The 18144-nt window shown below is 38.6% G+C and overlaps 1 long non-coding RNA gene and 1 pseudogene across 1 annotated transcript; one reads left to right on the forward strand and one right to left on the reverse strand.

The window, feature by feature from the left end:
- Positions 1 to 2517: 2517 nt before the first annotated feature.
- LOC146502295 (uncharacterized) lies at positions 2518 to 6161 on the reverse strand (annotated as a pseudogene).
- A 125-nt stretch (positions 6162 to 6286) lies between these two features.
- On the forward strand, positions 6287 to 15478 carry LOC146502296 (uncharacterized). The gene is made up of 2 exons (XR_014869508.1): positions 6287 to 13303; positions 13369 to 15478. It is a non-coding gene; the product is annotated as an uncharacterized LOC146502296 (long non-coding RNA).
- The last annotated feature ends 2666 nt before the right edge of the window (positions 15479 to 18144 follow it).

The raw sequence follows: 18144 nt of genomic DNA on the forward strand, positions 1-18144 counted from the left end.
GGTGTTAACACGTCTTTTTATTTAATTTTCACACAGACACAATCACAGACAATGGATACTTGAACAGCACACATTAAACCAGGTGTCTCCCAGCCCAGTAGTTTCCAATCATGCGGAGCATGGCTGGTTTAACACGTCGGGCGCAAGTACTTGCTTCTAGCAGGTCCACAATGTTGTCATTAATGGTGCATACTATATTTCGCTCTGATCTCAGTTCACACATGAGGTGCTCTGCAACTCTGCGGATTTGTGTTCCAGTCCCATCTGTGGTGTATGAGCGTACAAACAGCCGGATGGCTGGGATGAATCGGTCAGTCTTGAGCCTTATCATCACATCGTCATAGTAGGTGTCGAAGAAATACTCAGACAATTCCTGCAAGCAGCTGTGTTGCACCTGACTGGGGTGGCCTGTTTGGCATCTGTAACATGTCTCTTGTAGAAACTCATTCAGCGCCAACATCAACAGGTGGAGAGTTGCGAGTTTGATGTCGATTACAGTTTCCTCCCACAGGTCTGATATGAGGGGGTCCTGCGAGCATGATGGTGAGGGTGGTGGAGTCTGGGGGGTCGGGATTAGCAGCCCTATTGATGGTGACTCTGACAGGTCCCACGACGGCGAGTCATTCTCTGTAAAATGAAAACCACAAGCTCTTAATTTGTCACATAGATACACACGCAACCCCACACACACCCCGCACATTAAACCTACCAGTTTATGGTTTAGTTGTCGGAAGGTCTTATGATTTTAGGTTTGCACAGGGTAGCAGGCAAACCAGTCTTCGGACAACTCGCCAGATCGTCAAAAACAAGGCGTTTTCTAATACTCTCGTACGCAGTGTTGAGTCTGTCCCTCTTGATCGCGTCGTCAATCTGGCTAAACAGACGCGACAAACCTCTCCAGTCGCACCACTGTATAAAACCACCGTCCTTAAACCATCTTGTGCGCTCTTCGAGGTTTAGAGGGTAAGGATTTAACCTCCAGTTTTCAACCCCTCTGGAAGCAATAAGACTATCCCTGTCATCACATACACTGAGAAAAATAAAGTCTTCAGGGTTGCGATTGAAACGATCAGCCTCAACCCTGTAAAGCTCAGGGCCTGATGCACCGTTCCACTGGGAAACATACAGCACCTCTGGGAAGCCCACATTGTCCAGGTCCGCACACACTACGGTCCGGAAGAGCTTCCAGTTTTTGGTAGAGATGCTTTGGGGTTCCCCCCAAAACAATCCCTCGCCACAATCTACACTAAGCACAACTGTCCCTTCGGTATATTTAATGGTATACACATACCCTTCAGCGCCGCGATATTCTAACTTAAATACAGTCCCATCTACGGCATTTTCACAGCGTTGCTTTTTACGGTGAGGACCCCGGCTGCATACTCCTGTAGACATACCTAGAGCGGCTGTGGCATGGGCGATGTCCTGGCTGGGTGTCATGGTTGATACAGATGGTATTCTGTGCTCCTTAGGTCGATGAGTCGGTGGGGTCCTTAAAAAAAAAAAAAAAGTGCCATTGTATTACTACTAAGCAGAAATACTATATTAAGCACAAATCCTATAAAAAGCAGAAATACTATATTAAGCACAAATCCTATTAAAAGCAGAAATACTATAAAAAGCAGAAATACTATAATTTAGCAGAAATACTATAAAAAGCAGAAATACTATAATTTAGCAGAAATACTATAATTTAGCAGAAATACTAAATTAAGCACAAATACTATATTAAGCACAAATCCTATAAAAAGCAGAAATACTATGAAAAGCAGAAATACTATAATTTAGCAGAAACACTATAAAAAGCAGAAATTCTATCATTTAGAAATACTATAACACACACACACACACACACACACACACACAGAAAGAGACACAATAGAAGCAGCCGTCAGGACACATACTGTCAATGGAAAAGTGTACTTAGTAGTCAGTATAATCTTTTAATGATAAAAGTTTGTATATGGTAGAATACTACATGTAACCATTTGTGTTTATTGAAAGGATGTCTCATCCTAGAAGTCTGTAACATTCCAGGGTGTTCTGGCTTTCACCCCCACATCCTGGGAGCATGGGAAAGTTCGTACCTTGTTTTATTGTTTTACGGTAGTTATATCTGTTTCCAGTCTAAGTGGTTTTGGTTTGATGAACTGCTAGACTTTCCAGACCAGCAGTTTTAGGGAAGTCTTTATGGGGTCACACTCTGACCCCCCTCACACACACACACACCACACAAGCACCCACTGAAGTGTATAAATAAAGGACCAGGGCAAGTCCTCAGGGCGGGTCTCTGAGTCTCACTCTAGGCTGCCCTTGCTAGCAAGAAAATCTGTGTTTCTCCTCTCTGATTCTCTGCTGAAGAAGTGTTTTAGAATATATCTCTTAACACATACAATCGCGGGCATACACACACACTAACCAAGCACAACTGGATGACTGACGTGGAGTCTCACGCAATGATCCCGCGTCGGTGGGAGCTCCAAGACTCTCTTAAGTAGCTCCCCCGACGAGGCCTGATCAGCAGCAGGTGCGTGGCTTTGGGTGTGGCCAGTCCCCTAGCAGGGCCACACCCTCCAGGCCTGAAGGCTCCTATAAACGAGTGCTCAGACACACAGCCACCCACACACATATGTACAAGCATAGAGCAAAAGGGGAAGCAACACCAAAAATTCACAAGATATAACTATTCCATAACTGCTCAGGGATCCTGGGTTGCTCAGACCCAGAACCCTGACAGTACCCCCCCCCCCCCCCCCCCCCCAAGGGTCGGCACCCGACGACCCCAAAACAAAAACAAAACCACAACCAACCCAGGGTGGGTGGCCAGAACCAAAACAAGCAAAAACAACAAACAACAAACCCTCCCAGGTCACAGTCCCAAAGTCAGACCGCGCATCCCGCAGCGGTGCAAAAAAAAAGAAAAACGCCACATAACAGTCTCAGGCGGCCTACCTCGGGTCCCGTGATGGCAGTAGGACGCTTCAGGCGGCCGATCTCGAGTCCTGTGGGGGCAGCGTTGCAGCTACGGCAGGCGGCCATGGGTCCGGCATCAGCGGCAAAACGGTCTCGAGGGCCTGCCACTGATCCAGTGGCGGCGAAACTGCAGCTCCGGTGGCTTGCCATGCGTCCAGAGGTGGCGGCGCCGTACATCCGGCGGCCTGCCACAGGTCCGGCAGTAGCGGCGAAGCGGTTCCGGTGGCCTGCCTCGGATCCAGTGGCGGCGGCGCTGCTCCCCAGGGGGCCCGCCCCGGGTCCAGTGGCGGCGGCGCTGCTCCGGTGAGCAACAGCGAGGAGTGGCACATGGCCTATGAAGCGCTGGTCGCTGACGTGGATGCGCTGGACATGTATGGCGTGGAGGGCGTGCTACACGTGGGCGGCGTGGAGGGCGCGGTAGACGTGGAGGTCGCTCCGGAACACTGACCTCCAGTTCTGGCTGGGCGGGTCTCTCCGGACCTCCTAGCACCTTCGGTGGCAGCGCGGGCTCCACAGGCTCGCCGCTATCCTGCTCGACGCTCTCCTGCTCGCCGCTCTCCTCCGGCTGCGGCGCGGGCTCCTACCGCTCGCCGAGCTCCCCTGCTCGCCGAGCAGCGGCGCGGGCTCCTCCGGCAGCGGCGCTGGCTTCTCCTGCTCGCCGGGCAGCGGCGCTGGCTCCACCGGCTCGCCGAGCTCCCCCGGCTGCGGCGCGGGCTCTTCCCACTCGCCGAGCTCCCCCGGCTGCGGCGCGGGCAGTGCGAGCTCCTCCTGCTCGGGCAGTGCGAGCTCCTCCTGCTGCGGCGCGGGCAGTGCGAGCTCCTCCTGCTGCGGCGCGGGCAGTGCGAGCTCCTCCTGCTGCGGCGCGGGCAGTGCGAGCTCCTACTGGCTCGGGCAGTGCGAGCTCCTCCTGCTCGGGCAGTGCGAGCTCCTCCTGCTCGGGCAGTGCGAGCTCCACCAGCTCGCCGAGCTCCTGCTCGGGCAGTGCGAGCTCCACCGGCTCACCGAGCTCCTGCTCGGGCAGTGCGAGCTCCACCGGCTCGCCGAGCTCCTGCTCGGGCAGTGCGAGCTCCTCCAGCTCGCCGAGCTCCTGCTCGGGCAGTGCGAGCTCCTCCGGCTCGCCGAGCTCCTGCTTGGGCAGGGCAGGTCCGGGTGGCGACGTAGCAGCCGGTGAAGAAGATGGCAGAAGGGTGACTGCAGGCGGATGAGATGACGGCGGTGCCACAGCTGCAGATGTTGAAGCAGCGAGTGGTGTGGAAACCTCTGACCGAGGTGATGTTACCTGCGCTGTCGGCTCGTCCACTGCAGACACAAACACAGATGGTGAGGGAAATGGAAAATTGTCCGTACTACTCACCATATCCGACTCTTGAGAAGTTCGTGGATTAGGCTGCGGTGAGGAAAGTCGGCGGCGTGAACGTCGTTTCCGTGTAGATGTCGGGGCCGGCATCTCAGGCTGTGAATCCACCAGCGGTCCGGGCCGGTGAGCAGCCTGAGGAGGAAAGTGGAGTTGGCTGGTGGAAAGCAGGAAGTCCAGGACAACTGGATTGAGGGAGTCCACCAGCCAGGGGAATTTAACAAGCGTCTCGACATATGTACAAGCATAGAGCAAAAGGGGAAGCAACACCAAAAATACATAGTAATACATATAACTAGTCCATAACTGCTCAGGGATCCTGGGTTGCTCAGACCCAGAACCCTGACATATATTAAGCAGAAATACTATAAAAAGCAGAAATACTATAAAAAGCAGAAATACTATAATTTAGCAGAAATATTATATTAAGCACAAATACTATAATTTAGCAGAAATACTGTATTAAGCACAAATCTTATTAAAAGCAGAAATACTATATTAAGCACAAATACTATATTAAGCAGAAATACTATAATTTAGCAGAAATACTATAATTTAGCAGAAATACTATGAAAAGCAGAAATACTATAATTTAGCAGAAATACTATAATTTAGCAGAAATACTATGAAAAGCAGAAATACTATAATTTAGCAGAAATACTATAATTTAGCAGAAATATTATGATTTAGGAGAAATACTATATTAAGCACAAATACTATATTAAGCACAAATCCTATATTAAGCAGAAATCCTATAAAAAGCAGAAATCCTATAAAAAGCAGAAATCCTATAAAAAGCAGAAATACTATAATTTAACAGAAATACTATAAAAAGCAGAAATACTATAATTTAGCAGAAATACTATGATTGAGCAGAAGTACTAAGATGTAGTAAAAGTACTTTGATTTAACAGAAATACAATTATGGAGGAGTAATATTTTAAAATGGGAGAAATATTGATACACACACACACATACACAGAGCCTAAAGGGAACAGTATTTGTGCCATGGAGTGTTAACAAGAATGTGAGGTCCATATTAGAAAAGCTGGTAAAATGATAAAAGTTTGCAGAATTGTAATAAATGATGAATATGAATTACTGGTCTGTGATAGTGTATTAATTTGTAGGAAAAAAGCATGTTGACCAAGATGGGATTGAACCCACGACCTTTGGGTTCAGAACCGTGTCATTACCAACTGCGCCACTGGGAAAGAGAGTGGGCACTTGGAAAACAGGGTGATGAGCAGTCAGAATTAGATCGCGGTGAGAGGCGAAAAACGCAGTTTTTTGGAGTTACAAAACGTAGTGTAACTCAAAAACTAGGTGGACTAGAAGCATAATTCTTGTACTGGGTGTATCAGCGGACTTTGGTGTACTTTGACTGCGATTTTCATTGCTCTTTGTACAACCCTTGCTGAGATATGACGAGAGAAGAAACAGCAGAACTCAGATATGATTGGCTGGCTGGGAAGCCGTGCAGGCTCTGATTTGTAAATTTGAATGGTAAATGGTAAATGGCCTGTATTTATATAGCGCTTTACTAGTCCCTAAGGACCCCAAAGCGCTTTACATATCCAGTCATCCACCCATTCACACACACATTCACACACTGGTGATGGCAAGCTACATTGTAACCACAGCCACCCTGGGGCGCACTGACAGAGGCGAGGCTGCCGGACACTGGCGCCACCGGGCCCTCTGACCACCACCAGTAGGCAACGGGTGAAGTGTCTTGCCCAAGGACACAACGACCGAGACTGACCAAGCCGGGGCTCGAACCGGCAACCTTCCGATTACAAGGCGAACTCCCAACTCTTGAGCCACGATCGCCCAGTCATCACAGAGGATTGGCTGCCTGGGGACCTGGCAGTAATATATAGAAATAGTATGATTAAGCATAAATACTACATTTAGTAGAAATACTATAGCAGAAATAATATATTAAGCAGAAATAGTACAAAAAGCAGAAATACTATAATTTAGCAGAAATACTATATTAAGCACAAATACTAAATTAAGCACAAATACTATAAAAAGCACAAATACTATAAAAAGCAGAAATACTATAAAAAGCAGAAATACTATAAAAAGCAGAAATACTATATTAAGCAGAAATACTATAAAAAGCAGAAATACTATAATTTAGCAGAAATACTATAAAAAGCAGAAATAGTATAAAAAGCAGAAATACTATAATTTAGCAGAAATACTATATTAAGCACAAATACTATAAAAAGCAGAAATACTATAATTTAGCAGAAATACTATAAAAAGCAGAAATACTATAATTTAGCAGAAATACTATATTGACCACAAATACTATAAAAAGCAGAAATACTATAATTTAGCAGAAATACTATAATTTAGCAGAAATACTATAATTTGGCAAAAATACTATAATTAAGCAGAAATACTATATTAAGCAGAAATACTATAAAAATCAGAAATACTATGATTTAGCAGAAATACTATATTAAGCAGAAATACTATATTAAGCACAAATACTAGAAAAAGCAGAAATACTATGATTTAGCAGAAATATAATAAAAAGCAGAAATAGTATAATTTAGCAGAAATACTATATTAAGCAGACATACTATATTAAGCAGAAATCCTATCAAAAGTAGAAATAGTATAAAAAGCAGAAATACTATATTTTAGCAGAAATACTATAAAAAGCAGAAATACACACACACACACACACACACACACACACACACAGAGGGAGAGAGAAGCAACTTTGTAGGTCAGTCAAGCAGCCTGGGAGCTGCTGAATTTGAATCCACCAATCAGAGAGGCTGTGTACTTTTTCCCGCCAAAACAGGTGCAGCCGTTTTTACACAGGCAGCAGAGAGACAGGATTTTTGCAGTCTATTTCTCATAGTGAGGACTACCCTCCAAACAAATGGCCATAATTTCCTAACCGTAGGGGCTAGAACGGTTATTCTTACACCGTTTTGTTCAGAAGAGATGGGGGAATCTTCAAGTGTTGACAATTTATCATTAAAATATGAATTATTAAAGATATTTGACTTGTAATGCACCATAACTGAGTAGAGGCGAAGCGAAAACTGCCTTGACTTGCCCTCAAACAACGCTTTCTAACTCTAAATCTATTTGGAGTATCGATATCATTCTTTCACCGTAAGAGACAGCAGGCTTTGGTGAACAGTCATTGAAATTTTCAGGTCTCTCTGGAAATCTATCAAAAAGATATGACGAGAGAAAAAAGTGGTTCATTTCCAGAGTTTGAAAGCTGAAGAAATCTGAGCGAAGGACGAATTTCCTACCCCAAAACAAACGTAATTCATGGCCAAATGGTAATAGGTGAGAAAAAAATTCTTAAATTGTGAGCGTCAGGAGTGTCTGAAGATATATCGGGACAAGCCTCATGTTTTAACTTCGCTTCGTTAAGGAGATATGGCGATTCGAATATGCCTCTCATTAGAGAAATCCAGCGGTGATTTTGAACAAACTCTCCATTGACTTTCTATAGAGAGTTTTCAGAGTTTGTGTTGGTCTGAGGAGATTTGCCAAAATTCTATAAATTCCACATCAATGATAGTGACATTTTCTGAAAGCCAGCAAAAATACCTACATTTTGATGTATAATTTGTGGGAGTTGAGTGAAAATTGAGCAAGTAGCAAGAAGTTGTTCGGACATGAAGAGAAAATTGCCAAAGGTACAGCGGCTCACTTAGAACCAACAGCATAGCAACCATAACAACCCATGTATTTTGTGAAAAATCACAAAGATGAAACTCAAAACTTGAAGAGGGATAAGATGAAAATGGTAACAGATATGAAAAGGCTGAATCATACAGGAATAGCCCAATAATTTGTGAACATTTTAAAGTTTGAATGGTTGTTCTAGGTGAAAGTATGAGGAAGTAGTTAAGTTTCAAAAACAAGCAAGTTTTAGCAGAATTTTGGAAGTTTTCCATTCATTTCAATGGGACAAATTAAAGGAAAAAAGCTTAATATTTTAAAAAGTATAATAGCAAAAAATAGCAAAAGTCATAGCTGGAATTAGCAGAAATAGCAGAATAGTTTAAAATTTGAACGGTGAAAATCGGCTGAAAATTGTGGAAGTAGTTAAGTGCCAAAATAAGTACAAAAAGTGGCAACTAGAATAATAATAATAACTAGAAAAATTTGCATTTCCTGCGAAAATGCAGTGTGGATGCTTTAAAGCTGAAGCTGTCTGCAAAAACTAGCTGAAAAAGCTGAAAAGTTGCAGAAATTGTAAAAACTTTGCAGAAGCAAAATAACTTTGCTAAAATGTAATAACTTGGCAGAACTGCAATATCTTAGAGGAAACATAATACTTGGCAGAAATACAATAGCATAGCAGAACTTGGCAGAAATATTGTAACTTACCAGAAACATGATAACTTCTCAAATATACAAGAATTTAGGAGAAATAGTATAAGATAACAGAAAGAATATATTTAGCCAAAAATACTTAAACATTACAGAAACACTATGATTTAGAAAAATAGTACAACATAGCAGAAATACTGTGATGAACTATGAATATTGTCATTTTAAGTTAATACTATGTTTTAGCACAAATACTATAATTTGACAGAAATACTATCATTTGGCAGAAATACTATGTTTCAGCACAAATACTCTGGTTTAGCACAAATATTATAACATAGCAGAAATACAATTATATAGCAGAAATGCTATATTTAGAAAGAAAAATATAGTATAGTAGAAATAATATGATTTAGCAGAAATACTGTAATCAGCACATATACTGTAACATGACAGAAATTCCTCCACTCCATAACACAAATGTTATGATTTGGCACAAAAAGCATGATTTGGCAAAATACTATGATTTAGCAGAAATACTATGATTGAGCAGAAGTACTAAGATGTAGTAAAAGTACTTTGATTTAACAGAAATACAATTATGGAGGAGTAATACTTTAAAATGGGAGAAATATTGATACACACACACATACACAGAGCCTAAAGGGAACAGTATTTGTGCCATGGAGTGTTAACAAGAATGTGAGGTCCATATTAGAAAAGCTGGTAAAATGATATAAGTTTGCAGAATTGTAATAAATAATCAATATGAATTACTGGTCTGTGATAGTGTATTAATTTGTAGGAAAAAAATATGTTGACCAAGGTGGGATTGAACCCAGGAGCTTTTGGTTGCAGACCCGTGTCACTACCAACTGCGCCATTGGGGAAGAGAGCAGGCGACTGGAAAACAGGGTGATGAGCAGTCAGAATTAGATCGCGGTAAGAGGCGAAAAACGCCGTTTTTTGGAGTTACAAAACGTTGTGTAACTCAAAAACTAGGTGGACTAGAAGCATAATTCTTGTACTGGGTGTATCAGCGGACTTTGGTGTACTTTGACTGTGATTTTCATTGCTCTTTGTACAACCGTTGCTGAGATATGACGAGAGAGGAAATAGCAGACCCCAGATATGATTGGCTGGCTGGGAAGCCGTGCAGGCTCTGATTTGTAAATTTGAATGTCTCAGTCGTCACAGAGGATTGGCTCCCTGGGGACCTGACAGTAATATATAGAAATAGTATGATTAAGCATAAATACTACATTTAGTAGAAATACTATGTTTTAGCACAAATACTATAAAAAGCAGAAATACTATATTAAGCAGAAATACTACAATTTAGCAGAAATACTATAAAAAGCAGAAATACTATAATTTAGCAGAAATACTATAAAAAGCAGAAATACTATATTAAGCAGAAATAGTACAAAAAGCAGTAATACTATAAAAAGCAGAAATATTATAATTTAGCAGAAATACTATATTAAGCAGAAATACTATATTAAGCAGAAATACTATAAAAAGCAGAAATACTATAATTTAGCAGAAATACTATAAAAAGCAGAAATACTATATTAAGCAGAAATAGTACAAAAAGCAGTAATACCATAAAATCAGAAATACTATAAAAAGCAGAAATACTATAATTTAGCAGAAATACTATATTAAGCAGAAATACTGTATTAAGCAGAAATACTATAAAAAGCAGAAATACTATAATTTAGCAAAAATACTATATTAAGCAGAAATACTACAATTTAGCAGAAATACTATAAAAAGCAGAAATACTATAATTTAGCAGAAATACTATAAAAAGCAGAAATACTACAATTTAGCAGAAATACTATATTAAGCACAAATACTATATTAAGCACAAATACTATAAAAAGCAGAAATACTATAATTTAGCAGAAATACTATATTAAGCAGAAATAGTACAAAAAGCAGTAATACTATAAAAAGCAGAAATACTATAATTTAGCAGAAATACTATATTAAGCAGAAATACTGTATTAAGCAGAAATACTATAAAAAGCAGAAATACTATAATTTAGCAGAAATACTATAAAAAGCAGAAATACTACAATTTAGCAGAAATACTATATTAAGCACAAATACTATATTAAGCACAAATACTATAAAAAGCAGAAATACTATAAAAAGCAGAAATACTATAATTTAGCAGAAATACTATATTAAGCAGAAATACTGTATTAAGCAGAAATACTATAAAAAGCAGAAATACTATATTAAGCACAAATCCTACAAAAAGCAGAAACACTATATTAAGCACAAATAGTATAAAAAGCAGAAATACTATGAAGTAGCAGAAACACTATAATTTAGCAGAAATACTATATTAAGCAGAAATACTATAAAAATCAGAAATACTACAATTTAGCAGAAATACTATATTAAGCAGAAATACTATAAAAAGCAGAAATACTACAATTTAGCAGAAATATTATATTAAGCACAAATACTATAAAAAGAAGAAATATTACAAAAAGCAGAAATAATATAATTTAGCAGAAATACTATATTAAGCAGAAATAGTACAAAAAGTAGTAATACTATAAAAAGCAGAAATACTATAAAAAGCAGAAATACTATGATTTAGAAGAAATACTATATTAAGCACAAATCTTATAAAAAGCAGAAATACTATAATTTAGCAGAAATACTATATTAAGCACAAATACTATATTAAGCAGAAATACTATAAAAAGCAGAAATACTATGATTTAGCAGAAATACTATATTAAGCACAAATACTATATTAAGCACAAATCCTATCAAAAGCAGAAATACTATAAAAAGCAGAAATAATATAAAAAGCAGAAATAATATAATTTAGCAGAAATGCTATATTAAGCAGAAATACTATAAAAAGCAGATATACTATAATTTAGCAGAAATACTATAAAAAGCAGAAATACTATAATTTAGCAGAAAAACTATATTAAGCAGAAATAGTATAAAAAGCAGAAGTACTATAATTTAGCAGAAATACTGTAATTTTGCAGAAATAAAATAAAGAGCAGAAATACTATAATTTAGCAGAAATACTATGAAAAGCAGAAATACTATATTAAGCACAAATACTATAAAAAGCAGAAATACTATAATTAAGCAAAAAATACTATATTAAATACTATATTAAGCACAAATCCTATAAAAAGCAGAAATACACACACACACACACACACACACACACACACAGAGGGAGAGAGAAGCAACTTTGCAGGTCAGTCAAGCAGCCTGGGAGCTGCTGAATTTGAATCCACCAATCAGAGATGCTGTGTACATTTTCCCGCCAAAACAGGTGCAGCCGTTTTTACACACACAGCAGAGACAGAGGATTTTTGCAGTCTATTTCTCATAGTGAGGACTACCCTCCAAACAAATGGCCATAATTTCCTAACCGTAGGGGCTAGAACGGTCATTCTTACACCGTTTTGTTCAGAAGAGATGGGGGAATCTTCAAGTGTTGACAATTTATCATTAAAATATGAATTATTAAAGATATTTGACTTGTAATGCACCATAACTGAGTAGAGGCAAGCGAAAACTGCCTTGACCTGCGCTCAAACAACGCTTTCTAACTCTAAATCTATTTGGAGTATCGATATCATTCTTTCACTGTAAGAGACAGCAGGCTTTGGTGAACAGTCATGGAAATTTTCAGGTCTCTGTGGAAATCCAAAAAAAAGATATGACGAGAGAAATAATTGCCTCATTTCCAGAGTTTGAAATCTGAAGAAATCTGAGCGAAGGACGAATTTCCTACCCTCAAACAAGTCTAACTCATCTCAGAACGGTAATAGGTGAGAAAATAATTCTTGAATTGTGAGCGTCAGGAGTGTCTGAAGAGATACTGGGACAAGCCTCATGTTTTAACTTTGCTTCGTTGGGGAGATATGACGATTCGAAAATGCCTCTCATTAGTGAAATCCAGCGGTGATTTTGAACAAATTCTCCATTGACTTTCTATGGAGAGTTTTTAGACTTTGTGTTGGTCTGAGGAGATTTGCCAAAATTCTATAAATCCCACAACAATGATAGTGACATTTTCTGAAAGCCAGCAAAAATACCTACGTTTTGATGTATAATTTGTGGAAGTTGAGTGAAAATTGAGCAAGTAGCAAGAAGTTGTTCGGACATGAAGAGAAGACTGCGAAACCTTCAGTGGCTCACTTAGAACCAACTGCATAGCAACCATAACAACCCATGTATTTTGTGAAAAATCACAAAGATGAAACTCAAAACTTGAAGAGGGATAAGATGAAAATAGTAACAGATATGAAAAAGTTGAATCATACATGAATAGCGCAATAATTTGTGAACATTTTAAAGTTTGAATAGTTGTTCTAGGTGAAAGTATGAGGAAGTAGTTAAGTTTCAAAAAGAAGCAAGTTTTAGCAGAATTTTGGAAGTTTTCCATTCATTTCAATGGGACAAATTAAAGGAAAAAAGCTTAATATTTTAAAAAGTATAATAGCAAAAAATAGCAAAAGTCATAGCTGGAATTAGCAGAAATAGCAGAATAGTTTAAAATTTGAATGGTGAAAATCGGCTGAAAATTGTGGAAGTAGTTAAGTGCCAAAAAACGGGGAAAAAAGTGGCAACTAGAATAATAATAATAATAAAGTATAAAGAATAAAGAGAAACAGGAACTCAATAGTGTGGATGCCTTAAAGCATCCACACAACTAGAAAAATTTGCATTTCCTGCGAAAATGCAGTGTGGATGCTTTAAAGCTGAAGCTGTCTGCAAAAACTAGCTGAAAAAGCTGAAAAGTTGCAGAAATTGTAAAAACTTTGCAGAAGCAAAATAACTTTGCTAAAATGTAATAACTTGGCAGAACTGCAATATCTTAGAGGAAACATAATACTTGGCAGAAATACAATAGCATAGCAGAACTTGGCAGAAATATTGTAACTTACCAGAAACATGATAACTTCTCAAATATACAAGAATTTAGGAGAAATAGTATAAGATAACAGAAAGAATATATTTAGCCAAAAATACTTAAACATTACAGAAACACTATGATTTAGAAACATAGTACAACATAGCAGAAATACTGTGATTTACCAGAGACACTGTGATGAACTATGAATATTGTAATTTTAAATTAATACTATGTTTTAGCACAAATACTATCATTTGGCAGAAATACTATGTTTTAGCACAAATACTCTGGTTTAGCACAAATATTATAACATAGCAGAAATACAATTATATAGCAGAAATGCTATATTTAGAAAGAAAAATATAATATAGTAGAAATACTATGATTTAGCAGAAATACTGTAATTAGCACAAATACTGTGATTTACCAGAGACACTGTGATGAACTATGAATATTGTCATTTTAAATTAATACTATGTTTTAGCACAAATACTATAAAAAGCAGAAATACTATAAAAAGCAGAAATAGTATAATTTAGCACAAATACTATATTAAGCACAAAAACTAAATTAAGCACAAATCCTATAAAAAGCAGAAATACTATAAAAAGTAGAAATACTAAAATTTAGCACAAATACTATATTAAGCAGAAATACTATAATTTAGCTACAAAAAGCAGAAATACTATAATTTAGCAGAAATAGTACATTAAGCACAAATACTATATTTAGCACAAATCCTATAAAAAGCACAAATACTATAATTTAGCACAAATCCTATAAAAAGTAGAAATACTATAAAAAGCACAAATACTATAATTTGACAGAAATACTATCATTTGGCAGAAATACTATGTTTCAGCACAAATACTCTGGTTTAGCACAAATATTATAACATAGCAGAAATACAATTATATAGCAGAAATGCTATATTTAGAAAGAAAAATATAATATAGTAGAAATAATATGATTTAGCAGAAATACTGTAATCAGCACATATACTGTAACATGACAGAAATTCCTCCACTTAGTAGTAATACTATAACATAACACAAATGTTATGATTTGGCACAAAAACCATGATTTGGCAAAAATACTATGATTGAGCAGAAGTACTATGATTGAGCAGAAGTACTAAGATGTAGTAAAAGTACTTTGATTTAACAGAAATACAATTATGGAGGAGTAATACTTTAAAATGGGAGAAATATTGATACACACACACATACACAGAGCCTACAGGGAACAGTATTTGTGCCATGGAGTGTTAACAAGAATGTGAGGTCCATATTAGAAAAGCTGGTAAAATGATAAAAGTTTGCAGAATTGTAATAAATGATGAATATAAATTACTGCTCTGTGATAGTGTATTAATTTGTAGGGAGAAAAACATGTTGATCAAGGTGGAATCGAACCAACGATCTTTGGCTTGAAGACCCATGTCACTACCAACTGCGCCACTGGGAAAGAGAACAGGCGCCTGGAAAACAGGGTCATGAGCAGTCAGAATTAGATCGCGGTGAGAGGCGCGGTGAGAGTTACAAAACGTCGTGTAATTTAAAAACTAGGTGGACTAGAAACATAATTCTTGTACTGGGTGAATCAGTGGACGTTGGTGATCTTTGACTGCGATTTTCATTGCTCTTTGTACATCCGTCGCTGAGATATGACGAGAGAAGAAACGGCAGACCTCAGATATGATTGGCTGGCTTACAAGCCGTGAAGGCCCCAATATGCAAATTTGAATGCCTGAGCCCTCAGATATGATTGGCTGGCTGGGAAGCCGTGAAGGCTCTGATTTGTAAATTTGAATGTCTGTCCTCAGAGAAGATTGGCTGCCTGGGGACCTGGCAGTAATATATAGAAATAGTATGATTAAGCATAAATACTACATTTAGTAGAAATACTATGTTTTAGCACAAATACTATAAAAACCAGAAATACTATAATTTAGCAGAAATACTATATTAAGCACAAATCCTATATTAAGCACAAATCCTATAAAAAGCAGAAACACTATAATTTAGCAGAAATACTATATTAAGCACAAATACTATAAAAAGCAGAAATACTATATTAAGCATAAATACTATAAAAAGCAGAAATACTGTACTATGATTTGGTAGAAAAACTATAATTAATCAGAAATACTATATTTTGCAGAAATACTATATTAAGCACAAATCCTATAAAAAGCAGAAAGCTCAAATATTATGAAAAACAGAAATACTATAAAAAGCAGAAATGCTAGAATTGAGCACAAATCATATAAAAAGCAGAAATACTATAAAAAGCAGAAATACTATATTAAGCACAAATCCTATAAAAAGCAGAGATACTATAATTTAGCAGAAATACTATAATTTAGCAGAAATACTATAAAAAGCAGAAATACTATAATTTAGAAATACTATAACCAGTGTTGGGACTAACGCGTTATTAAGTAACGCGTTACAGTAACTACGTTATTATTGCGGTAACGAGCACGGTAACTAGTTAGTATGCCAAAATCAGGAACGCGTTAGTCGTTACTGGGATTTAGATAGGGTCGTTACTCGTTACTTTGTGTGGTGGCTATCGCGGAGCTTCCACAGATTCTGTAACATTAGCAAGTGGTGGAGGCAGCAGGTGGATGAGGGAAAGGGGACGCAGAAGGAAAAGAGACCCGAGGCGGCCGCCGGTCCAAGTGTGAACTGAACTTCAGGTAATAAGTTATGACCTGCAGTCTGTCTGGGTCAGATATAAACCAAGTTTAGGTGGAGTTTATTTTTGTTATTCTGACTTTTTCCATACTGCGTACTAGCTAGCATGACGGAGTTTCTATACAGCTGGGTGGGTGCTATGAAGTTAATGATGTTGAACTTTATTTTGTTCATAAGTTATTAGAGTTGCCAACCGTCCCGTCTGGTATTCAGAGAAAATATTACGCGTTTCTTATTGAGGCGAAAAGGAACAGTTTGTCCCGTAATTCAGCTACAATGAAAAAGGCACAAAGCTGGAGTTATTCTGTGTCTTTGCTGCACAGCTGTCTCTTCTTCTTTCATTCTCCCCCTCCCTCTCCCGTTTCTACTTCAATCATGAAAACTGATCAATGATCAGCTGATCGGCTCTCTTGTTTGTTTATCGCCCACTTTGCGCCAGAAAGAGGAAACCAGCCGATGTCACGCTAAACAACAGCAGCACGTTTAAGCTTGAGCAGCCGTTGTTAGAATTTATTTAATATTAATTTCTAGTATCAGCTGATGTTTGTTGGAGCCACAGCTGCAAAAAAGCTGCTGGTCATGATGTCGGTTTGGTTATCTGGTGAGAGGGAAACATGAAGATGAAACCAGGAGATGTCCTTACTGAATCATCAGAGCTGAACAGGTGATGGAGAAACAGGTTTACCTTTTAGGTGACATGAATGAGTTGAAGGGAAGTTATGAACTGTTTCTGAGAGACAGATAACCCCAGGATCCTTTTTAGGTAGTTGACAGCTGGTAACTGTGCAGGTGCGGATCTAGCAAAGTTTTGCCAGGGGGGCCAGGTAGGGCATTAACAGGGAGAGGGGGGCACAAAGAAATACTTTTCTTTCTTATTCTCATTTAAAATGTCTAGCTTTTAAAAAATAATTATCTCAATCTTACAACAAACGATTGATGCATATATACCATCAAAACAGTGAACATCACTGTCACAACAGCGTTTGTTTTCATTCAAAGGCTTTATGATTTTTCCTATAATGGTGGGCCAGTCTCTAGTCAAAATGCCCGGGCCGATTTTTTGTCCCCGTCCAGCCCTGTATGCAGCTCATCTGCAGTCTGGTGTTGTCTACATCTTCCTATTCAGAAGGCAGAATTTCCGAGTTACAGTACAGTAAGTTTAGTACAATCAAAGCATCACGACTGCAGTTTTTGTGTTGGATGTAAAAGGCGCACATGACGCTGTGACGTAGGCTAGAATCATGGCAGCAGTCAATGACGGTCCAGGCGTGGGATTTCTCTCGTGGAAATATGCACATTATCTTTTCCTTTCTGTTGGTAGGTGGCACAGTGCACTTGTGGCAAGTAAGCAAGCTAGAAGACTGGCAAAGTTATGGAAGCAACACATTAACAAGAGAATTCTGAGTAAAACCAAAGTTACTTTCCCTAGTAACTAGTTACTTTGAAAGTAACGAGTAACTTGAAGTAACTGAGTTACTTTTGATAGAAGTAACTAGTAATGTAACTAAGTTACTATTTTAAAGTAACTTACCCAACACTGACTATAACACAACACAGAAAGAGAGAGAAGCAAGTTTTTAGGTCAGTCAAGCAGCCTGGGAGCTGCTAAATTTGAATCCACCAATCAGAGAGGCTGTGTACTTTTCCCCACCAAAACAGGTGCAGCCATTTTTACACATGCAGCAGAGAGACAGGATTTTTGCAGGCCCCAATATGCAAATTTGAATGCCTGAGCCCTCAGATATGATTGGCTGGCTTACAAGCCGTGAAGGCCCCAATATGCAAATTTGAATGCCTGAGCCCTCAGATATGATTGGCTGGGAAGCCGTGAAGGCTCTGATTTGTAAATTTGAATGTCTGTCCTCAGAGAGGAT

The sequence above is a fragment of the Neolamprologus multifasciatus genome, chromosome 15, assembly GCF_963576455.1.
Source record: "Neolamprologus multifasciatus chromosome 15, fNeoMul1.2, whole genome shotgun sequence".
NCBI classification, from domain to species: domain Eukaryota; kingdom Metazoa; phylum Chordata; class Actinopteri; order Cichliformes; family Cichlidae; genus Neolamprologus; species Neolamprologus multifasciatus.